The sequence below is a fragment of the Protopterus annectens genome, chromosome 2.part1 (assembly GCF_019279795.1).
Source record: "Protopterus annectens isolate FY-2018-M chromosome 2.part1, PAN1.0, whole genome shotgun sequence".
In the NCBI taxonomy this organism is placed as follows: Eukaryota; Metazoa; Chordata; order Ceratodontiformes; family Protopteridae; genus Protopterus; species Protopterus annectens.
In genome coordinates this window covers 475426092-475452147 of record NC_056729.1, presented here as the reverse complement: position 1 = coordinate 475452147, position 26056 = coordinate 475426092, and the positions used below count along the sequence as shown (strand labels likewise).

Sequence of the window (26056 nt, the reverse complement as noted above, 5' to 3'; positions counted from 1 at the left end):
TGTATGAGAATAAGATATAGTGGCAGAAATGGGGAGCTGCAATGGGCACTCCCTGTGCAAACAGCAATGGCAACCTGGTGTTGGGCCACTGGGATGCCAAATATGTACTTAATAATAGCGTCTTTCACCCACATATAAAATATTACAAATGGTTTGTTGTAAGCGTACGTAAAACACAAAAACCAGTAAGTAAAATGCGGAAATGACCTCTTCTGGATTATCGCTGCCAAGCTGTAAAAAGTTCGAATTCAAACTGCTGCAAGTACAGTTGTCCCACCACAAGGATACAAAACGCAAAGTCCACTTTAATCCAACACGAAGAAATTTATTGCAAAAATCCACAACACAAGCGCTTTCGCCTGGTCTTACCAGGCTTTATCAAGTGTAAAACATACTGAATACCTGCACTCCATATATAGTGCTTAAGAAAAATGCCCATAGGTTAATTAGTTGATTAACATTCCATAATTCAATTAACCTTATGTTTAAATGCATTAAAATGTGTTTGGATGACTCCAAATAAAAATCTTTACCATTCATAAAATAATACGTAAAACATTGGTTATTTTTAATCAATTTAATCATCAATGCCCTTACATTGCCAACACCCACAGGATTCAAATTCCAGCCCGCAACTTCACATTATTAGCTAAGGATTATTACTCTTGCAACACACCAGGAGTGGTATACCTAGGTTTCTGTGAGATTTGTGAGGCTTTCTATGTAGGAAAGACTGAGAGGGCATTGAAACGTAGGATATATGAACACACCTACGACATCAAAAATAAGAAAGACACGAACGCTTTTGTCAGACATGCTGTGGCATGCCCTAATATGTCTATCCGGTTTTTTGTCCTTGAAAAAGTCACTCAAGATATGAGGGGAGGAGATTGGGAGACTGAACTAGCTTCGAGGGAATTGTTCTGGCAACTTAGGTTACATGCAACTAAAGCCCCAGGCTTAAATGACAGCATTAGTCTAGCAAGCATTCTAAAAGCCAGAAGCAACACCCTTTGATTAGTTCAGGGATTGTTAGTATTGGTGATTGTCTTGCCCCTTCACATTCCTTGATATTCTGACTTTTATTTTCTTTACCTCCCCCCTCTGCCATGTATTATTGTCAGAATTTATCAGCATATAGACTTCATCTGGTGTTTTGCATTGCTACATATTTTTTCCTGTTCATAATTTCTTTCAAGGTATTTTTGTGCTGGGTTTGAGACAAGATGACTCTTATCAGTTTCACTATTGTTATTCAACATTTTTCATCTGCAAGTAGTTGGGACAATGCCACATAACAATTGAATTGAGCACGGAGTTCATCTGTATTATAAATAGTACAAGGAAGGTGAACTTTTCCCACACTTGCATTTGACTTTACTTTAACTTGTTTTCTATCACTATGCTGTGCACACTTTTAAACACAGGTTTTAGCATTTAACCCTTTTGTATCTTATTAACATGATTTAACTGTGGTTTTCAACTTCTCACAGTAAATGCATTCATGCATTTTTTAAAAATAACCAATGTTTTACGTATTATTTTATGAATGGTAAAGATTTTTATTTGGAGTCATCCAAACACATTTTAATGCATTTAAACATAAGGTTAATTGAATTATGGAATGTTAATCAACTAATTAACCTATGGGCATTTTTCTTAAGCACTATATATGGAGTGCAGGTATTCAGTATGTTTTACACTTGATAAAGCCTGGTAAGACCAGGCGAAAGCGCTTGTGTTGTGGATTTTTGCAATAAATTTCTTCGTGTTGGATTAAAGTGGACTTTGCGTTTTGTATCCTTGTGGTGGGACAACTGTACTTGCAGCAGTTTGAATTCGAACTTTTTACAGCTTGGCAGCGATAATCCAGAAGAGGTCATTTCCGCATTTTACTTACAAATGGTTTGTTGATGATGTCTATATCCTGTGGCAAGGTAAGACTGAACAGCTCAATGACTTTGTTAACTACTTAGAGACCACCATGGATTTTCTAAGGCTTATTTTGCAATATTCTGATCATCATCTTCTTTCGGCTGTTCCCATTAGGGGTCGCCACAGAAAATCATCTGTTTATATTTCTTCCTGTCCTCTGCATCTGGCTCTGTCACACCAACCACTTGCATGTCTTCTCTCACCACATCCATAAACCTTATCTTAGGCCTTCCTCTTTTCCTGTTACCTAGTAGCTTCATCCTTAGCATCTTTCTCCCAATATACTCAGCATCCCTCCTCAGCACATGTCCAAACCCATGTAACCTTGCCTCTCTGGCTTTGTCTCCAAATCTTCCAACCTGGACTGACGCACTAATATACTTATTCCTAATCCTGTCTACCCTCATCACACCCAGTGCAAATCTTAACATCTTTAACACTACCACATCCAGCTCTAACTCCTGCCTTTTTGTCAATGCAACTGTCTCCAACCTATATAACATAGCTGGTATCATTACCGTCATGTAGACCTTCCCTTTCACTCTTACTGGTACTCGTCTGTCACAAATCACTCCTGACACTCTTCTCCACCCACTCCATCCTGTCTGTACTCACTTCTTCACCTCTCTTCCACACTCACCATTACTTTGAACTACTGATCCCAAGTATTTAAACTCATCCACCTTCGCCACCTCTGCTCCTTGCATCATCACCATTCCTCTATCCTCCCTCTCATTCACACACATATATTCTGTCTTAGTCCTGCTGACCTTCATTACTCTTCTCTCTACAGCATATCTCCACCTCTCCAGGGTCTCCTCCACCTGTTCCCTACTCTCACTACAGATCACAATGTCATTGATACTAAGATCAATTTCCTTGATGTGTCTCTTTAATTTGATACAAAAAATGGCATTAATACTACTCTGTATCATAAAGATTGCAAAAGGAACAACATATTGGCTTGCAACAGCATGCGCCCTCAACATGTGTTTAATAATATATTGAAAGAACAGATGTTAAGAAGCTCTAGAATGCAAACAAGGGAAGAAGACTTTATGACAGCCAATAATGTCATGGGACAGCAGTTTATACAAAGAGGATATAAAAGGAAGGAAGTTACCCAATACATGCAAGCAACCAAAATGTTAAGAAATACGAGAAGCAAACCATTCTTTACAGATAAGACTGAAGATGCTATTACAGCTGAGATGACTAATGAAAATAATTCACAACGTATAAGAGTAGTTCTCACTTATTCGGGCAATATACGCTATGTATGTGATGCCAAAAAAAAATTGAAATATTCTGACCAGTGATCTTACTATAAAAAGGATTCTGGGAAACACTCCAGCCTTTTGTTTTAAGAATAATAAGAATCTTAAATGTTTTTTATGTTATGTCAAGAATCACAAAATATGCTGAAACTGCTGGACAACCGACACTTTATTCCACAGTACAAAAACCTACAGTGACTGGAGGTTTTTGCACTGTGGAATAAAGTGTCGGCTAACCAGCAGTTTCAGCATTTTTTGTGTATCCTGTTGTTTGCCATTTCTGCTACTTTGAAGAGAGAAGAATCACAAAATAAAGGTTTTATTTGCTCTAATAGAGCAGGTACTTATCCCTGCAGAAATTGAACTAGTTGTAAGTACTTCTACACAAGATAAGATTTTGTTCATCCAGTTACTGGCAAATGTTATAAGTTAGAGACAAGACGAAGAATGTGATTTATATTGCCTGCTGTCAACAGTGTGAATGCTTTTATGTAGGCAAGACAAACAGTTCAAAGAAAGGATTTCTAAACATGTTAGTGATACTTGCCTGCAAGATACAGAAAGTCCTTTGGTGAAGCATATTCTGTGTAATGCCAGACACTTTTTCTGTTTTTTGGTTCTTCAGGTGATACTGGAGAATTAAAGGGTGGAGATATCACTTTACAGACTGAACTTGCTGAGATGTATTGGATAGGCAATCTGCATGGTGACACACCCAAGGACATAGTGCATGCCTTCATCTGAAGCCCGCCTTGAGAAGGCATAGACTGAATCATTGCCTATGATTGGCTGTGAATTCTTTGAAAAAACTCTCATTAACAATGAGTGAATTATATCTGAAGAACGGTATTGCATATATATATATACCTGAATACGCTCATCGTTTTTACTTTTATAGACATGGACTTTTACATTTTTGTGCTTCACTCCATGGTGGTTGTGCTACTTTGTAATCTCTTGTTGGCTCTTTAGCTATTTTTGGAACAGCACTTACCTTTAGTAGATATGGTCATATTTTTGTTTCTAGTATATATATATATATATATATATATATATATATATATATAATATATATATATATATATATATATATATATATATATATATATATATATATATATATATATATATATATATATATATATACACACACACACACACACACACACACACACACACACGGAGGTGAGCCTGCTTGCACCACACCCTATGACTCTAAATATATGAATTCCAAGTTCACTCAATAGTAGGAAAATACTTATTAGCCCCAAGGTTCAGGAGCAGAAAGCTTAGTGGGTATATAACCTTTAATGACCTGACTAACTAAGCTAGAGTTTTCACCGTGAGATTTCTTAAAACCTCTTGTAAAAGAGGATAATGGGATATATGCAAATGACCCCTAAGGATATCAGGTGTTTCATCAGCTATACGGCAATTCTGAATGCCCATGACTTTTTTCCTTTTACATCTGTTAATGGACAAATTCAGGCCAATAAAGGCAAACCCCACTAGCTGTGGGCATGCATGCTTCAGTCTTCTTATGACCTGTTTGGCTAACCTTTAGAAACACAGGGTTTTCATTCCCAGCTGATGTCCGTAATCATTAAGGTGTCTGCAAAATAGTCTGTGTGTCCTGTTTACTGTTTTATTTAGTTGTTAGATGGGATATCTTGCAAACACCTTAATGGTTATGGACACTGGCTGGATACGGCAACCATGTGTTTCTAAAGGTTAGCCAAACAGTCCACTTGAGCAATGCTGATGAGGTCATAAGAGGCCTAAAATATGCATGTCCACAGCTAGTGGGGTTTGGCTTTACTGGCCTGAATTTGTCCATTAACAGACTTAAACAGAAAAAAGTCATGGGTATTCAGAACTGCCATATAGCTGAAATACCAGGGGTCATGTGCATATATCCCTTTATTCTCTTTTTCAACAGGTTTAAGGAATCACACAGTGAAAACTCTTGCTTGGCTAGGTTTTTCATGTAGTCTTTTGTAACTAATTGGATTGGCTGTGTGTCCTGTTTACTGTTTTATGGACCTGACTAACTATTGATCCACAAATGATTGATAGCTTATAGTTGGCCATGAAAACCATCGATCCATAAATGACTGACAAAACTTTAAAAAAATAAAAACGAATATACTATTTGCAGGGAGCAAGTCCCCCCTGCACCCCACACACCCAATTCTGAAATCGAACAGCAGTGAGAAAAGGGTAACCTCCTGATCCCCACTGTTCCATGACCTAACAGTGAAAATACCAGTCATTTTTGATCAGCTTATTTTCAATCAGTTGTACTATTTTCTTTTCAATTATGGATGAAAGAACCCTTCAACAAAAGGTTCAGATTCCAACTTAGTATAGAGGCACTGTTTGAAAAAAAATGCATTCATTACTTCTGTGCTGAAACTACACCTAGTGATACTGCAAGTGACATGCTCTCTAAAAGTAACCTAGAAGGCACTATATTTGGTTTACCTACACAGCAATTAGAAAATTAAGCCCAAGTTTATCTGTTTGTACCACTGCTTCCTCTCATCTCCCCAACAACTTTTTTTCTTGCCAGCACACCTAAATTCTGCTTCACTAGACAAAATGCATGTATCAAAAGTCATATTATCAGCTGGTATAGCAGAGGCCTAGAGCATATGAACTTCAGTTCATTGTCAGCCAACATACTCAGAGTGGAGGTCACTGATGAGGTATCAGAAACTCAAAGCTAAGACAGCAAGCAACTTCAAGAGAGAAACAACTGCCACTAAGCCAAACCATGAAAAGACCTACATCCTGGCATTTCATGTCTTATATGGAGCATTTGATTTGCATGAGGAGGGCATTAACACTTAAACTGCGTGATGTTTTCAAAAGTCTTGCATAATGCATAGTCGTCAGTTTTTATGAAGCCCAGATATCTGATGTTTGTTGGGTCCTTGTTACTTGCCACATTACCAGATCAAACCATCCGCTCTGCCTGCTTACCATGATTTAGCTGGTAGCAATGTTGTTAACTTATTTACTAGAAATTGTCTCCTAGGGCTTACTAGAATTTTTATTTATTTATTTTTTTTATTTTCCCCAGGCCTCAGGGGTAACTGAGGTGACCTCCTCTTAAGAGTCAGCTTATAAACAATGCACTTTAAAGTGACAAAACAGAAACTATTATGTATTGATAATCATGAAGTATAGATAAATATATAAATTTGACAGCCCAGAAAATAAATACAAAATATTTTTCAAAATGTAGACCATGGGGAAGACATTTACGTGCACTGTTCAAGCTTCTATAGTTAAAAGTTTGAAATTGTGCCACATCCAAAATGAATTTATACATTATACTTATCTGAAGTAAGATTTACTGTACATATTGCTTATCTTACAAGAACTTTCAGTTCTGTTGCATTATTAATGAACTATATAAAATCAAATTGTATTGATTCCTGCATTACAAATAATACAGATTTTTGTGTTTTCGTTCTTGTCAACAGAGGGTAAAACAGTCTAACCTCTGCAAATAGGTTAGTGTGAGCAGTTTATACCCATCTGATGGATCTGATTAAATCAATTCCCTTCAGACAGATTGCTACAATACGAAGAAATTGCTCTGCACTGTTGCTTTTTGTGAGGCAATCTAGGGACTTTAGTAATTCTGTTTTGGGCTGAGGGACCCAAAACACACTTTACAGGAATCATTTAATACAGCTTGAAGTTTGTTGACAGAAATGTTGTTCATATAAAGGAAAAAACAAATATAAAACAGTCTGTAACACTGGTTGCTATTTAAAACTGCCGACTTACGGACAGACCATCTTTTCTTAGAGAATCTTACTGAATCTTTTCAGGTGACAGACAGTGGAAGATGCAATACCAAAAAAGGGACATAATTTAAATTATGTGTGTGTGTGTGTGTGTGTGTGTATAGATAAAGTTAAATTAAAATACTATACTTAGATGAATTTCTTATTTGCAGTAAGAACAGTGTGCAAACAGTGACAGATGTCACATTTCCCTTTGGGTTCTGTTGAAACTGGCAGTAGTAATTAATGTTTATTGCTTTTGTAGCCAAGTATACTTCATTCTTATCCTATCTTAAGAAACACTGGGTCCATTCATTTATTAACTTCAGTGGAATGTCCGTATGTTGCATGTCACAGGGCCTGTTTTGAAGTTTATTAATTTCAATGCTGTCCATATGGTCTATGTTCTGAGAAGGTTGCAATCTATGCAATTAAAAATAAGCTATGGCAGACAATTTTTTGTATGAGCTAAAGTACAGGAATTGTTCAAAATAGTAATATACGACAGACATATCAAAATTACTTATGACTACCATAGTGCTATTTAGGATCCGGTGACTGAATAAGCAGTGCATAACATTTCAAGATCTGGATTCCTCATGCTAGATACTCATATGGTGAATATTTCAGTTCCACTATTTTATACTGCCCTTGATAGGAAAAGTGTATAACATCTACTGTATCTGTACAACTTTGTGGAATTGTTTCAACCACCAAGAGGATAACAAGTACATCACAGTCTGATGGTGCTTTGTCGGCACCTGTTTTGGTGGAGAAGGATAATGTTTCTTCTACTCATGCTTTACGATACTTGCCTGTTTGAAGCTCTGAGGTGTCCACTTCATTAGACAGATGTGTAGGAGGATCTGGTCACTGTTATCTGCCAACAGACAGGGATCCACCATACTGGGCTGAAGATGTGCTACCATTAATGATGCCCTGGCACACAGGATGCTAAATAACCAGTTGCACAAATGATAGCAGGTTGCATCAATAAGTGCAATACTGCTGAGCATATTCCAGTGTTTTTACATTTGTATCTCACACTTGGCTATGTACTATTTGGTATAAATTTATAAAGCTGTAGAATATTCTGCAATAATTTTGGTGGGTAGCATATACTTGTGCACTTGGCGTCGGCTTTGTGGTCTTACTACTGACTGCATATGCCACTTATGCATGCAGGCCTTAAACCATGTGAGCATTCATATTAGGGTTTAAAGGCCTATAAACCTGTTTGGTAAGACCCATGTGTTTAATTACATTTCCATTGGCACAGCAGATATGCTAATAGGTGTTGTTTTTGTTAGTTTAACTATGAATTAATCCTTGGATATGTGCTGTAATACTATAGTTACTACAGATTTCATTTCTAGGTACACTTTCAGTCATATCTTTTGACCTATTAGCCCATTATTCAGGGATAAAATATTATGAGGGACAAATGCTCAACATCAGGGCTAGGTTTTGAGCATTCTGTTATTCAGTGGGAAGACAGATAAGGCAAAGGGATCTACAATCAAATGAAATTTATGCAGGCTAATATCTCTAATGACTGGCACTATCTAGTGGCCCTAAGCCTGAATGATTTGTCTAAACATCTCAAATGTTGGGATGGACAGGTAAGACACCTGAGGCAATATCAGGGTCATTCTGCAACTCAGCAACAACTGGAAGCTGTGTCATCAAGCTGCAGTATATGGTAGGTTTTCAGGCAACATACCCAGTGCAGGAAGTCTCTTGTTGCTGCAGGGATATGTTGGCAGATATTGAGTGGACCATATATCTCTGAATTGACATTTGGATGCACGTACCTACTACAGGAAGCATGTGCTTTTAGACATAATACCTATGCAACGTGGGCATGTGTGATAACAGAGTGATCTGTGATTACTGTTTCTACTGTGGCTGAAAACATGAGGAGCAAAATGGAACCCCCAGTATCATGTTTGTATAGTTTGGGGGTAGTTATAATGTTTTGTGCATTGCATGTATATGTAGTTTGGCAACTATGCCATTGACTGCATAGTGATACCTCTATGTGCCACCTATCTGTGGTTGCAGGCCAAATCTATCTGTGCTTGCAGGCCAAAACTCTACTGGGTAAACTTAGATAGAGTATCTCTAGGGTGTTTTTTGATATTTGTGTGTGTACTGGTAGTGTTTTTCAATTCCTTTCATTGCATGGATAGCCCATAATGATATGTACCAATGGATGAGACAGCATCTGCCATGTTAGGGGAGTAAATCTGTTTACTGGTCTGTAATTTAGGCTTGGTTTATGTCCTGCACACATGATTTCCTACAGTAATGTTCATATATCACTTAACTCACTTGCAGATGCATTGCTAAGACCACATGGCCTAGGAGGAGGAGGAGGAGGAGCAGGTTATGGAGACGTATTAATAGGTAACTAGGCTGACGACAAGTTGTGAGAGATGAGAGTTCTTAGGGTACAGTAACCTTATGGGGTACAGACAAGTATACTTGAAGCATAAAACAAGATAAATGCTCTGGGAGAAGATGCTTATTTGATGTTGATGGTTTCCAGAGTCAGCATTATCATGCATTGCTTGATATTTTAGTTTTACTGTTTACTCTGTTTTTCTTTATAACCACAGACACAAAACAATGTCATAGTTAACAAGTTAAGCAGTGTGAACTAGACTTCCCTATCTCTTACAGCAGCCTCTAACTCATCCTATGGGATCTTCAGGCAAACTGTGAGATATAATCACTCCATGTCCTAGGTCTTCTTCAGGGTCTCTTCTCAATAGACCTGTCTTCATGCTCCTTCTCTAGGAGACACCCAGTGGACATACTCTCTAGGTGCTTGAACCAACTCAGCTGACTCCTTTTAACTGGAGGTGTAGAGGCTGTACTCCATGAACCTTCCAGAAGGGCACTTTCCCACCATGACAAGGGAGGCTGGCAATATTGCAAGGGAACCATATTGGTGTAGCTCTTTAGCTAAACATCTCATTCTTTTGATCATAGGCTCATAGGAGTATATTCTTCAGGACAGTGGAACCAAAGGAAGCCCTGTCCCTGGAGGCCATATCTACTTTGTAATGAGTGATGAAAGTATGTGGCCTTGACCAGGTAGCTGCTGCACAAATAGTATCTATCGGTAGTTTGACAGTAAAGGCTGATGAGGTGGAGACAGCTCTAGTAGAATGGCCCTTTATCTTTTGATGTAATGGTGTATTGATTGAACTGTAAGTGAAAGAAATACAATCTGATAACCATTTTGATAAAGTGGTTTTCACCACAGGTGTACCTTTCTTGGATTCTGAGAAAGAAACACAGCTGTTCTGTTTTCCTGAAATCTTTGGTCCTGTCTAAATAGAATTGAAGCTGTCTGGGAACATCAAGCTTGTGCAGCATACACTCCATCATATTGTCATATTTAGGGAAGAAAACAGGCAACTCTATTGACTGATTGAGATTTGCCTCTGAACATACCTTCAGTAAAAATGAGGGATTTGTCCAAAGAGACACTCTATCATTATAAAAATTCATATACGGGGGTTTAATGGACAAGGTCTGTAACTCTGAAACCTTTCGAACAGAAGTAATGGCCACTAGAAATATGGTTTTCCATGTCAGATACTTCAGGTCGTATGAACAGGCTGATTCAAAAGATGGTAGGATGATTCAAGAAAGAACAACATTTAAATTCCACGGGGTAATCAGAGATTTAATGGGTGGCCTCAAATGTAATGTGCCTTTGAGAAACGCCTTGGAAAGTCTATGTGACATAATATTAGACCCTTGATTACCAAGGTGGAAGTTAGATATTGCAGCTAATTGGACTCGAATGGTTGCAGCTGCTGCCCCCTTATTGAATAGTTCAGTCAAAAATTCCAAAACAGAAGATATAGGAGCTAAATAGGGATCAATGTGGTTTTTCAATGCCCATATTGAGAACCTTTCCCATTTGCTAAATAGAACTTCCTAGTGGACAATTTGTGGGAGGATATCAGTATAGCTGAAATATTCTGAAATCTGGCTATATTTGGAATTGGAGCAGCCAAGCTGTCAGTTTGAGGGAGTGAAGAGATGGATGAAGAGCCCCCAATGAGTGAATCAGGAGGTCTAGAACTGAGTCCAAGATCCAACGTTCTTCCAATAGATGAGGCCGTAGGAATGGAAACCAAATCTGATGAGGCCAGTAGGGGGCTATGATAATTATGGTCCTTCCCAGAACACTGGCTTTCTGTAAAATTTTGGGTATCAGAGGAAAGGGAGGAAATGCATAAAGGGGGCCTCAGGGGCCAATCGTGTACAAGCACATCCCTTGGGGCATCCCCCAGGTTGGGGATTAGGGAAAAGTAGTTGCTGCATTTCGTGTTTGTGGGGGTGGTAAAGAGATTGCAGCAAGGCAGACCCCATTTGCGGAATATCCTTTCCGCTACTTCTTTCTTCAGGCACCACTTGTGAGGCAATAGAATTGCCCTGCTCTGTTTGTCTGCTATCACATTGGACCTCCCCGGGATGTGCGCTGGTTGGAGGTTGCCCACTGCCATACTCTCAGGGCCTCTTGACATAGGGGGTAAGATTTGGTCCCTCCTTGTTTGCTGATGTACCAGACTACTGACATGTTGTCCATCTGAACTGCAATGGTCCCTAGAGGGAGAGAGTCTTGAAAGGACTGCAGTGCTAGAAGTACCACTCTCATCTCTAGGACATTGATATGCAGATTGGCCTCGTGTCGTGTCCATGTACCTTGGGCTGTCCTTCCCTGATAATGCCCCCCCATCCTATCAGGGAAGCGTCCGTGGTCACTGTGGCAATCGGGGTTAGTAAAACAAAAGGTCGGCCTATCATTACCAAATGCAATGTTAGCTACCACTGTAGGTCCTTTTTACAGGTCTTCATGATTATAATCTAATGAGACATTGGTAGATTTTGAAAAGACCACTGTGTGAAAAGGAGCCACTGAAGTATGCGCATGTGCATTCGACCCAGTGGCATTGCAATGATTGCTGCTGCCATTGTACCCAATATTTTGAGAACCAGAGATGCCGGGGCTTTTCTTCTTGAAAAAAGGGTTAGAACTTGCTAACGAAGAGCATAGACCCTTTCTGGTGTAAGTTTCACGGACATTGTGGTGGTGTCTAAGTTTGCTCCTATAAACACGGTATGTTGCGATGGCAATAAGGCAGACTTTTCTACATTTATGGTAATCCTCAGCTGACAGCAAAGAATCATGGTCATGTCTCTCGCTTGTATGAGTTGTTGCCTGGTGGTGGAGGTTAGGAGCCAGTCATCTAGATGTGGAAACACCTGGAATCCTAGGCATCTCAGGTGAGCCATGACTACTGCCATACATTTGGTGAACACTCTCGGGGCTGTAGTGAGACCAAAGGGCAGAGCTCAAAATTGGTAATGTCTGTCTCCCAGCTGAAAGCGCAGTTGATCTCTGGATGGTCTGGCCATTTTTATATGGTAGTACGCATCCTGTAGATCGATCAAGCACATCCAATTGTCTTTCTCTAGAAAAGGGAGTATCGACTGCAGCGTTACTATCTGGAACTTTGTCTTTTTTACAGATTTTGTTCAGTCTGCTGAGATCCAAAATAGGTCTCCAGTCTCCTGTTTTCTTTGTAACTAAAAAGAACCTTGAGTAAGTTCCGGATCCTATCTGGTCTGTGCAGAGTGGTTGGATGACTCTTTTTTTCTACCAACCTTTGGACTTCTATGGTTGCTTGTTCCCTGTGACTGGGTGGGACATAGGGAATTCTGTTTACGGGTGGGGGGAGTGGTAAGTAATGGAATAGAGTAGCCTCTGGAAATGATGCTTTGTACCCAGCTGTCTGTTGAAAATTGTTAGCCAGGTGTTGGGGTACAAAGATAAGCATCCCCTGACTGCCTCCAGAGGTGGATATGCGGGCCTCCTCTCAGGAGCGCTGATAGGGCTTCCCAAAGAACTGATCTCTGTCGCCCTGGTTCTGCGGACCCCATCTGCCGCGTGGATGGCATCTTCCATTATTGCCCCCTCCTCTGCCTCTGGAGGGGGGGTTCACCACAAGTGTCCTGAAAGGCTCCTTGTGTTTTACGGAACCGCATCTTTCCTCCTTTCTGACCTTTGTGGTAAGGTCTTGTAGATGTGGAAAAACGGATTCCGATGGCAGACAGAGTTTTTCCATCTTGTTCACTCCTGGTGTTTCATTCACTTTGGGTCCAAAAAGGAATGAGCCATCAAAAGTGGTGTTGATAAAGGATGACTTAAAGGGCTCTGAAGATGGACATAAGCGCATCCAGGAATGTCTCTTAACAGCAATTCCTGAAGCTGCTGCTCTACTCACTCCATCAGCTGCGTACGAAACCAGGCATGGCATCAACAGAGACTCCTTTCGTAAGAAATGCCTTGTCCTGTGGTGAAGTAATAAACTTGTTGGGCCTGCTAGGGGCAGGTTCCACTGTATCTGGAGACTCCCATGCCTTTCAACAAACTAGGCCCATTAGTTCATCGAAAGGCAGAATCACCCAAGTGGAGGAGGGCTGAGACCCAAAAGCCTTCAGGTAGACTGATTCATCATCAGTAGGGTTGATGGGCTGCCAGCCACCCCTCTGTTTAAGGATCTCCAAGATATCTGCGAAAGAGGTATCTTCAGAGGGTGACTATGGGGACCCTTCTGACTCATCTAAATCAGTGTCTGAAGTGACGGATTCCTGAGGGGAGTCCAGATGCTTCCTCTTGCATAACCTCTTCCTAAGTAACTCCTCAGTGGGAACTTCTGATGAGGGCTTGGAAGAGCAGGGCTCACCCAATGGTGCTTCCAGAGGCTCTGGGCCTCTACGCTTCTGTGGAATCTGTGACACAGAAATAGACACTAGTGCTTTAGGGGTGGAAGTTGCCGGACCTGATGAAGTGGTTGTCCATGGGGACAATACCCTACGGTCCCAATGTGAAGAGCCCCCTGAATCCGAAGAAAAGATGGATTCCCTTGGCACTAAAACAGTGGGCTCCGAGTCAGAGGTAGGCACCGAACTCATCTGCGCCAAAGCCCCAAGAGGCAAAGTCGGACCCAAAATATTGGTTCGACTATCCTCCCCAGACCCAACCAGTGAGTGCCAGTCCCTTGACTCCTCGGTCATCACCGAAGTAATCTGAGATATGGGATCCAAAAGACCTGGAGCAGGTGTGGGTGCCAATAGCTCCACTATCAACAGCTCTGAGAACTCTGGCTCTGAAACCTCAAGTTAGATTGGAGGAGGAACAGAAGTAGCGGGGGGGGGGGTTAGTCGGTTCCGAGGCTCGAGGGGTCGGTGCCAGTAAAAGTTTGGCTAATGCCAGTGCCTGAAGTAGCTTCTGCACCACACGATCCACGTCCATTTCAGACAAAACTCCTTGAGGACTGAGAAGATGGGACTGATGAAGCTATGGATTGTAGTATTGGTGATTTCAATATTGGAGTTACCGGTTCCAATATTGGGGACCGGCTCCTTACAATGACAACTGTCAGCTCCGAGGTCAATGGCACTGAAGTTGTTTGTTTGTTTGTCAGACTTAGATGTACTGGGAGATTTTGCTGGCTCCGAAGACCCAGAAGTAGAAGACTTTCTTGAAGATTTGGAATGACTGGACTGACCTTCATCCAATTTTTCATGAAAGGAGGACTTTATTAAACCACTAACCACTAGTTTGTTACTTCTCTCATGCAAAACACAAGGTTATCACACTATCTAGCTAAGGGAATAGGTAGATTTACAAGGCCTAAATGTTAAAATGGCCACAAGGAAATAGAGAAGAAAGATACCTACAGAATATATTGGTACTAGTGGAAACGCGAATTACAACAAGTTAACAAAACCCTAATACGATACATACAAGCTAAATATTTGAAAAAATTCAAACTCACTGGCCCGAGTTGGTGAAGCGCTCCCGATCTATTGCAGCGGCAAACGAGATCTGAGGGAAGCACTGGTGCATCATGGGATAGGGAGTAGGCCTTGAGCTGGTTGAAGACCTCGAGCTTTTGCATTAGTCCGAGTTGGTGCCGAGGATCGGCTCCGAACCCATCAGTAAGAATGAAAGGCGAGATAGAACAACTACACATTATGTGTTAATCCTATGATATGCAACTAAATCAAGAAAATTTAGAAATCTGCATGGAATTGTTAGCACAAACATTTTATATACACAGATAAGAAAGAGGTCCTTGGAAACATATACTCTGGCAATGCAATGAGTTCCTTCAGTACTTAAAAGACCGTAATAATATGTTATGGTTTATACATGAAAAAGAATTAACCTCAGTATAGAGATGTTTTGTTGAGTTCATTTAAAAAAGCATATACTAAAGAAGCAGAAACATTGCTATCTTAAATGTTGATCATGGCTATGAAAGTTATAGCTTTACCTAGAAAATGGAAAATGAAAGACAAACCATCAATAAGAGGGGTGAAAATGATTTCAAAGATTAAAACTATGGAACTGAGAACTATTAGAGAACAGAAACAGAACGTCATAGTAAGAAAAAAGTTTCCATGGAATATTGTATTGGAATTGGAGCTTGAAGAGGATGTTGACATGTAACAAAATACCTATGCTCAACATCTATTTGATGAGGCAGACAGTAATACAAGGTGAGAAGTCACTGGATCATTACAAGATGAAAAGTCACTGTTCAACTGTTAAGACTTGTAATATACTGTAAATAAAATAATATGGGCACTAATTAATTCGTAACCACAAATTAGGTTGTAAATAGGTAATTTGTGTGTTTAACTGTTTTTTTTTTTTTTTTGTGATATAATGGGCAATGTTAAATGAAACATGAAATTAAGACTGAATAGAATAGCTGATTGTGATATTTAGATCTGCTTGCTTACCAGTGGCAAGTTAATAATACTAAATATAATTACTGACTGTCTGACAAGAGACTGATTTATTAGTGTTATATGCATATATAATTAGAAAATGGTTGTGTCAGCAAGCAATCAGTGTCAAAATAACAAATGCTCCATGCATGGGGATCATACAGCATGCAAAATAAAAAAAAAGTTGTAATAAAGTATTTACATTACTAAAACTAACTAACAAAACAACTAAATAAATAAATGTATGGACTCTAGTCTAAACAAAAAGAATATGGCTGAAACCCTATCAAGAAGCTAGGACAGAACAATCCTTGGTATTCCCAATATAGAGGGTAATGTTCAGGTCTCTGATTGTAACCATGTTATGAGTTCTAAACCACTGATGCCAAGAAGTTCACCTCAAGGGTAAAGCTCGAGAGGTGAATCTTAGCATCCATGTTGAGAACACATAATAACTGGTTATGATCTGTGGGACCTGATCATAACTCTTCATAGTGCATGGAACTTTATTTACTGCATGTACTATACGTCACACAAAAAAAAGCCAAATTGTTTTAAGGCTAGCAAGTACTGGCGCACTGACTGTAAGTAAAAACATTTGTAGGAAAAAGTCGGGACAGTTTTTAAGTACTGCTCTAATTTAAATAAGTTTCTAACAGAATGACATCTGTAAACTTCTGAGGATATATTAGAAAAGATATTCAGGGAGAGGCTGAATAGATGAGAGTAAAGGAATGTACCTTCCTTGATACCTGACCATAACAGTGCTTAGGTGGTGTTTAACAATTGTTACACCTCACTGAAATTGTGGTTACAGTCAGGTCTTGTACTACAGAAGCACGTTACAGGTTTATCTTTTTTCTAATTTCAGATCTTAATTACAGCACTCCAAGCAGTACATATTAGTTACCTCTGGTACCTTGATTAGTTCCACATATCCTGGGCATGACTTTATTGTCTTGCATCTAATTGTCAAGATTAGTTTTGAAAGTAGACAGGTTCCTACTTTGACATGTACAGGGAGGTTATTCCGAAAGCTTGGAATACGTTTGGCTACAAATCTTTCAGGCAAGTAAATGTCAGTTTTGACATGAGGTTGAGGTTTTGGCATGGTTGTTAAACAGCTGCTTTTTTGAAGGCGCAGGACACCATTAAAAAAAAAAAAAGAGTAGAAACCTTCAGTGCTCAAAAGGCTAAACAGAGATAACTTCAGGAGTCTATACAAAACAGAGTAGAGCAATATGGCTTTTAGTCTTTGAGGTAGAGTAGACTGTGTGTTACAGACATAGTCAGAAACCTCTAACGTTATTCAAGCTAGTCAAGGTACTTTGGGAGGTACATTCCAAAATGGACAGAGTTTTCAAGGATGGGTCTAATAATGGTAGAGTATAGAAGAACGTAAACTGCATGGGATGCACAGTACATAATCCTGCAGCTCAGCTGGACAAGGCAGAGGAACTTTCTAACAGCAGTTGAGACATGGTGAACAAAAGAAAACTTTTAGTGACATAGGTATCCAAATGCCAGATAACCGTATCTGTTGCGGTAGGAGGAGCAGCAGTGTGGTGGAAGAGTTACTCATGTATTTCTCAGTGATAACTATACTGCATGTGCTGGTATTTCAGGTGAATATAAGACCAATATACTAGGCACTGGTCTGGTCAAGGTCATGTTAGAGTATCTGACTGTCTGTGGAGGGCTTAACAAATGTACACAGTCATCAGCAAACAGTTACAGTCCTTTGACATCTGCTTTCAGTTCTGAAAGTAAATGCTGAACAGTAGGGGTCCCTGGACACAACACTGGAGTCTTCCACTGATGGCATTAATCTGCCAGAAGAAGTACCCCTTATCTTAACAGTGAGGTCCTTCCAGAGAGTCAGCTGACTATCCAATGTACAACATAGATATTTACCTTAAGGTAGAGTTTATCTATGATACCAGTGTGTGAAACGGTACCAAAGGACTGGTTGAGATAAGCAGCATGAAATGTCAGGCCCTCATCCAGGTCTTCAATGATCCTTTCAAAGAAAATGACTAGGTTTAGTAGGCAAAACTTACATTGTACAAATCCAAACTGGTTTGGATCCAGTGTTTATAGGTTGCCTATATCATTGTTTATCAGTTTGGTAATTATGGACTCCATAACTTCATAGACAATATTTGTGAGGCTAACAGGGCTACAGTTTCAGAAGTCCATCATGGAGCTGCCATTATATATGGGCACCTTCATAGCTATTCTCCATATGATTCAGGAACATAACCTGTGGAAAAAGTTAAATGGAAGATGTTTAAGATGGTCTTGTCTAAACAGTGCATGACACATAATAACAGACTGCTGGGGATATTATCACATCCAACTTAGCTAGTATTTTTGGTTTTGGACTGAGCATATACAACTAAGTCCAAAGTAATTTTAGGAGGGATAGGATGGTTAGCAGGGGATAGAAAGTACAGTTGTTTAAGTAAACATACAACAATGGTAGATGTTTGAATGAGTACTAACCCATATATCCTGCAAAGTATATAATTAGAAGTTATGTACCTACTATAACGTTCCATGTTAGTTGTCTTCTCTCGCCTGCTTTCTTGCTGGATGGGTTTGGAGCCGATCCTCGGCTCCGACTCGGCACTTGCTTAGCTTGAGAACTCCTTTTACCAGCTCGAGGCAACCCTATATCCCATGATGCAAGGCGGGACTACCTAAGATCTCGTTTGGTAGCTATAATACCCTGCTAAAAGAAAGACTAACCTAGTAGAACTAGGAAAACAAGTTCTTAACAAATAGACTCTTCTATTGAAGACTCAGGAGAGAAAAACCTGAGAAAGAGAAACCCTTCAAGATCTGTCCAGGCCAGGGGGAAGGAGGGAGGGACGCAAGAAAGAAGGCGAGAGAAGACAACTAACATGGAACGTTATGGTAGGTACATAACTTCTAAATGTTAAGTTGTCAATCTCGCCTTCATTCTTGCTGGATGGGACCGCGTCCCTAGCACCTGTATCCCGGGTGGCTCAATGGAACAGACTCTTGAGAACTGTGGAACCAAAACTGGCTCTGTCCCTGGAGGCCAAATCTAATTTGTAATGAGAGACAAAGGTATGAGGAGTGGCCCAAGTAGCTGCTGCACAAATGGTATCAATTGGTAGCCTATCCTGAAAGGCTGTAGAAGTGGATAGGCTCCTGGTTGAGTGTGCCTTCGGTTTAGAGGGTAGTTGCTTGCCTCTGAGCAGGAGCGGCCTTAGGTCAACTGGTGCCCTAGGCAAAAGGGCTCCATGGAGCCCCCCACCACACCATCTGGTGCCCCTGCCCCAGTCTACCTACACCAAATAAATACTGGAAAAGTGCCCCTACTAGGCGGCACTGGGCGGCGCCCTGGTTGGCCTATGCCTAAGGCCGGCCATGCCTCTGAGCGAATACATGTAAGAAATGGTGGAAGATAACCATCTGGATAAGGTCACTTTAGATACAGGGAGACCTTTCCTGTTTTCTGCATAGGAGACAAATAATTGGTCTGATTTCCTGAATTGTTTAGTTCTATGCAAATAATACCTGAGCTGACGATGGACATCCAAAAAATGAAGCTTTTGTTCAGCTTTGTCAGAATAATTCGGGAAAAAAACTGGTAGATCGATGGATTGATTAATATTAGTTTGAGAAACAACTTTGGGGAGGAAAGATGGATTTGTTCTCAAAAATACCCTGTCCTTGTGAAAAACCAAGTAAGGGGAACGGATGCAGAGAGCTTGAATCTCGGATACCCTTCTTGCTGAAGTGACAGCCAGTAAGAATATAGTTTTCCAGGTCAATAACTTCAAGGAGCATGAAGCAGACGGTTCGAAGGGTGGTAAAATCAAGGATGCTAACAATACATTCAGATCCCATTGTGGAGGAGGATGTTTTATTGGAGGCTTAAGGAGAAAGACTCCTCTCAGAAAGGCTTTGCATAGTCTATGTGACATGATGTTACGATCTTGCAAGCCAACATGATATTTGGAAATAGCCGCCAATTGAACTTTGACTGTTGATGAAGAAGATCCTGACTGAAAAACTTCAGCCAGAAAATCTAAAACAGAATGCACAGGTGCAGTAAAGGGATCAATGTGCCTGGAGTTTGCCCAAAGGGAAAAACGTCGCCACTTGCTAGCATAAACCGTTCTGGTGGACGACTTCAAAGAAGCTATCAAGATATCTCTGACAGGATCAGAGATCATAGGAAGCCTGGCTAGGGAAGGAAGTGGAGCAACCAAGCAGTGAGGTTGAGAGAACGAATGGCCCGGTGCTGTTGACCCGATTGGTGGATCAAAAGATCCGGAACTGGGTCCAGATGCCAAGGCTGCACCAGGAGATGACGATGCAGAGTCGGAAACCAAATTTGTCGAGGCCAGTAAGGGGCAATGAGAATCAACTTGGCCCTCAAAACGGTAGCTTTCTGAATGACTTGTGGAATTAAGGGGAAAGGAGGAAAGGCATACAGAAGTCCCCGGGGCCAATCCTGGGTTAGAGAGTCTCTCAGGGGTTGGCCTGGTAGGGGAAAGAGGGTGAAGAAGTCGGGGCATTTGTTGTTTTGGGGTGTAGCCAAAAGATCGCAACAAGGGGTGCCTCACTTCAGAAATATCTGGTCCACTATTGATTGATTGAGAGACCACTCGTGAGGCATGAGAATGGCTCTGCTCAGCCTGTCCGCTAAGAGGTTGGACCTGCCGGGGATGTGCGTTGCTATCAGAAACCGATGAGAGGAGATTGCCCATTGCCAAAGTCTGAGAGCTTCTCGACACAAAGGATAGGACCTGGTCCCGCCCTGCTTGTTGATGTACCAGACCCCAGACATGTTGTCCGTTTGAACTGCAATAGTCCCCGCGGGAAGAAAGTCGTTGAGGGCTTGCAACGTTAAAAGCACCGCTCTCATCTCCAGGACATTTATGTGCAGATGGTATTCTATGGGTTGCCACGTCCCGTGGACCATCCTGCCCTGATAATGCCCCCCCCACCCGATCAGAGAGGCATCCGTAGTGACTGTGGCAACCGGAGGAGGGGGAACAAATGGTCGGCCCTGATGAAGAAGAGGGGAAGATATCCACCAGGTTAGATGAGTCCTGCACGATTGTGTAACTAAGATTTCGTGTCTCATAGGAAGGCTCTGGAACGACCACTGAGTGAATAACATCCACTGCAGAAGACGCATGTGGAAGCGAGCCAATGGTAGAAGAACAATGGCCGCAGCCATAAGACCTAGAACTTTCAGAATCAATCTGGCTTTGACTTTGCTGCTCTGCAATAAAATCCAAACGTATTTTTGGATGTCCAGAATTCTCTGATCTGTTAGTCTGGCTAACAAACTGACGGTGTTTAATTCTGCGCCTATAAAGGTGATAGATTGGCAAGGCAGCAGAGAAGATTTTTCGAAATTCACTGATATTCCCAACCTTTTGCAAAGCTGCAGAGTGTAGTCTCTGCTCTGAAGAAGCTGATGCTTGGTGGTGGCTGAGAGGAGCCAGTCATCTAAATAAGGAAACACCTGGAATCCTTGACGTCTCAGATGAGCTGTGACCACTGCCATGCATTTGGTAAACACTCTGGAGGCTGAAGTTGGTCTCCAATCTCCCGTCCTTTTGGGGACCAAAAAGAATCTCGAGTAGACGCCGGATCCTACTTGGTCTGCTGGAACAGTCTGGACGGCTCTTTTTTCTAGGAGCTTTGAAACCTCCTGTTCTGCCTAATCCCTTTGACCGGGTGAGATGTCTGGAAGGGATTGGTGAGGTACGGGATACCTTTCGAAGGGGATTTTGTAACCCTCGGATATGATCGACTGTACCCACATATCTTGTGAAAGGGAACGCCAGGCTACTGGGTACAGTGAAATCCTTCGCCCGACTGCCTCCAAGGGTGGACAGTCGGGCAACACCTCAGGGATGCTGAAAGGGCTTCTCAGGAAGAGACTCCCTGTTGCCCTGGTTCTGAGGACCCCCTCTGCCTCTAGGGTGGCGTCTATTATTGTTACCCCCTCTGCCTCTGGGGGTAAACTGACCACGCATGTCCGGCGCTGCTCCTTGGGCTTTACGGAACCACATCTTTCCTCCTTTCTGACCCTTGGGCTAGGGTCTAGAAGGGGTGGAAAAATGGACTCCAACGGCAGAAAGAGTTTTGCCGTCTTGCTCACACCTGGTCAAGGTTTCCTTCACCTGAGGTCCGAACAAAGCCGAACCGTCAAAGGGGGTATTGGTGAAGGACGCCTTAAAGGGGTCCGCAAAATTACAAAGCCGCATCCAGGCTTGACGTCTAAGAGCCACTCCTCTGCCTGCGGCTCTGCTCGCTCCATCGGCTGCATAGGATATGAGCCGCATGGAGGAGTTGGTTAAAGAATTTAGGATTGCTAGCTGTGAGGCAATCTTGTCTTGAGCCCCAGCAGCTGAAGGATCCTGAACCACTTCACCTAGTTCCTTGAGAATATCTCTTTGAATTCTGGTGAAATGACAAAGGTAGTTCTGCGAAAGCATAGCAAAGGTCGCTGAAGAAAACATCCGCTTGCCATACCTGTCCATGGTCCTAGAATCTTTGTTAGGAGGATGGACAGGCACTGAAGGATCCGCAAGTTCCTTCTTGGTGGCCGCCGCCACCACCATAGCATCCACAGAGACGCCCTTAGAAAGAAACTGCTTGTCTGAAGGGGCCGTAATAAATTTGGATGGTCTCCTGGGGACCGGTTCCACAGAATCTGGAGCTGCCCACGCCTTCCGAGCCACTACCTGCATAAGTGGGTCGAAAGGCGGAGACACCCAGGAGGTGGAGGGTCGGGATCCAAAAGCCTCCAGGTATACCGACTCATCCTCGGAGGGGTCAATGGAGGGCCAATTCCACCTCTGTTTGAGGAGCTCAAGGATGTCTGAAAAGGAGACATCCTCAGAGGGGACCGTGGGAACCCTCCGACTCATCTAAGTCGGTATCAGATGTTGTAGACTCAGGGAGTCTGTGTGTTTCCTCTTACGTCCTCTTCCGAGGGGTTCCCCTGCAGGATCAGGAGAAACCTCGGAAGAGGAAGTTATTCCCAATGGGGAAACCTGGGGCGATGGATCCCTGGGCCTGAGAGCAAGAGGCTGGCAAGAGACATCCACAGGCACCGAAGAGGGAGGAGCTAAAGGGATGGACCGTTGACCTGGCTCAGGTGCCAGGACACTCCTCATCACCTCAAAGGCTCCTCTCCCCGGGAGGCCGGAATATTCCCGTTCCGAAGAAATAGGAATTCCCGGCTCCACTGAGAGAGAAGGCTCTGAGGTCAATGTCGGTGCCGAGCTTACCAAAGCCGAAGCCCCGAGAGGGAGAGCGGGGTCGGACAAGGGTCCGATGCCACTAGCCCCCTCGGAGCCGACAAGGGAAACCCGACGACCGGATCCCACCAAGGAAGGTCTCATGGAGGAGATCGGAGCCGAAGACGACAGAGCCGAAAGGGGATGTATCGGTTCTGGCGCCGACACGGTCGCTGTCCCGAGAAGCTCCGGCTCCGAACTCTGGAGGGGAGTCGGAGGAGGAAGTTCAAGGGGGAGAGCAATAGCCGAAGTCTGCTGAGACGGGCTATGGAGCATTTGGGCTAGTGCCTGTGACTTCAACAGCCTGCTTACCACCCTCTCTAAATCGTGGTCAGACAGCCTGGAAGATCTCGAAGATCGGCTCCGATGACTCCGTTCCGACAAAAGAGGAGACCCCGAAGCCGAGTGGATAGATTCCAAAGAAGGGGACCGAGATCTCTTCTTGGACGAAGCCATCGGAGCCGACGTCCTCTGGGTTCCAGATGGAGCCGAAGACTTCTCGGCTCCGATACTGGATAAAATGTCGGCTCCAGCCGGAGCCGACAAGGCAACAGTAGATTGAGTGTCGGAGCCGGTAGGAACCGACACTACCACATCAGAAGAAGAAAGATCGGCTCCGGCCGGAGCCGATCTCGACTCCGAAGGAGTCGGAGCCACCGGGGAAGGCTTAACAACTGTAGCCTGAACCTTAGGTGGCTTTGAAGGTTTACTCGACCCAGTTTTAGTGGGTGAACCTTCTGGCTTTAGTAAGCCACGGAGGATCAATTTGTTCCTCCTCTCCTGCAGGACTCTCTGGCTAAAAGAATGACATATGGCACAGGAGTCCTGCAGGTGTAAAGGCCCCAGGCAGTAAACACAAGAAGTGTGACCGTCTGTCAGAGACATTTTCTGACAGCACGAGTCACACTTCTTGAAGCCTGAGACCTTTCCTTCCTTAGACATAGTCCAAGTAAAAAACAACACTCACACACCCCAAACAGTCACACTATTAATCCCAACAAAAACACACACACAGATAGGGATTAAGAAAGAGGCCTAGGCCTAACTGAAAAAATTAAACTTTACTATAACTAGAAAGTTTTTAAATATATGGGGAAATAGGGTGAGCTGTAGAAACACTACACACTATGATATAGAACAAGGGAGAGACAAAACCCTGACTAAACTGTTTGAAAATTCAAACTTACCTGAGCTGGCAAAAAAGAGACCTCTTCGCAAAGCGGCAAACGAGATCTGAGGTAGTCCCGCCTTGCATCATGGGATATAGGGTTGCCTCGAGCTGGTAAAAGGAGTTCTCAAGCTAAGCAAGTGCCGAGTCGGAGCCGAGGATCGGCTCCGAACCCATCCAGCAAGAATGAAGGCGAGATTGACAACTTAACATCTGCTAACCAACTTCAAGGCAGCTTCCACATGCCCAGAACATGAGTCAGCTCGAACTGAGCTGACTTAAAAGACTTGTTTGAGTGCAAAGCCCAACAGCGTTTTCATGCCAACCGAGAAAAGGCAGCCTGTGCCATGAGAGGACATTGCTAGGAGCAACAAAAGCCAAATGTCCACTCTTGCATAAAATATACTATAAAAAAGGGGGTACAGATATTGTATCAGTCATCATTAAACCACGTACTGTTATGATAACTTCACTTTTACAACTGTGCTATGTTCTTCATAAGCTAAATGGATAGATGGGTCCAAAAGCCCCTGAAGAGTAGTCCTAGCATAGCCTGACCTAGACCCAGAAGATTTATCTATCTTCTAGTGGTTTCTAAAAGTATGTACAGAGGACCAAGTTGCTGCTTTTAGAATGCTTCTAGAATTCAACTCTTTCCAAAAAACATAGATGAAGACAAGACCTGGTAGAGTCTGCCTTCACCCTGCTTGGAATAGTTTGGTGTGTTGGGAATAACAAAATGTAATAGCCTGAGACAACCATTTGGAAAGTATGCTTTGGCACAGGTTGCCCCTTCTTCTTACTTTCACAAAAAATGAACAACTGATTGGAAGTTCTGAAAAATAGTATCCAAGTAGTCTGATATTCAAGGTAAGGAGTATCCTTTCTCCCTCATTTTTGGGTTCAGGGAAGAACACCGGGAGATGCATAACTTGGCTTAAAGTAAACTCGGATACCACTTTAGTCATAAAAGCAGGATTAGTTCTCAAGCAAACCCTTTCTGTGTGAAAATGAGATATGGTTGACCCACAATAAGAGTTTGCAACTCAGATACTCTTCTTGCAGAGTTCAAAGCAACCAGTAAAACTGTTTCCATGTTACGAACCTCCAGATTCTCTGGTTCAAATGGATTAAGTATTAGCTTCTCTAACACAAAATTAAGACCCGCAAGGAACAGCCACCAGTTTTCTTGGAGGTCTTTTATGCAACACCCAGTTCAAAAACATTTTGACCTGAGAATGCCTTGAAAGAGGGGGAATCCATGCTGAAATAGTCAATAAATTAACCTTGATGGAGGAGTAAGACAGGCCATAGGATAGTAACTCAGATAAATATTGTAAAACCAGAGAAACATTAGCCCTGAATAGGTGCTGATTATATTGTTGGCACCAACCAGAAATCCTTTTCTATTCGCTTATATACGATTTTCTTGTAACAGGCTTTCTTGTCTTCATTAGTACCTGCTGCACATCCTCAGTATAGAGGTGCCTAAATGGTAGTAAGGACCTATCATCCTGGCAGCCACTTGAAGTTGTTTGGGGTCAGGATGTATCAAACACCCCTGTTCTTGGGTGAATAGATCAAGTCAGTGAGGAAGCTTATGGTAATTGCCCCTGGCCAACTCCAAAAGCTGGGAGAACCACTGCTGCAGGGCCAAAAGGGAGTCACCACAGTGATCTTGGAGGAATCCTTCTGAATCTTCAGAAGTACCCTAGATATCAATTGAAAAGGTGGAAAAGAATACAG

General features: G+C 42.3%; 1 long non-coding RNA gene across 1 annotated transcript in view; it reads right to left on the bottom strand.

Annotated features, from left to right (window-relative positions):
* Nucleotides 1-26056, bottom strand: part of LOC122794111 — a 1891296-nt gene that overhangs the window by 89772 nt on the left and 1775468 nt on the right. The gene's annotated exons all lie outside the window — the stretch shown is intronic.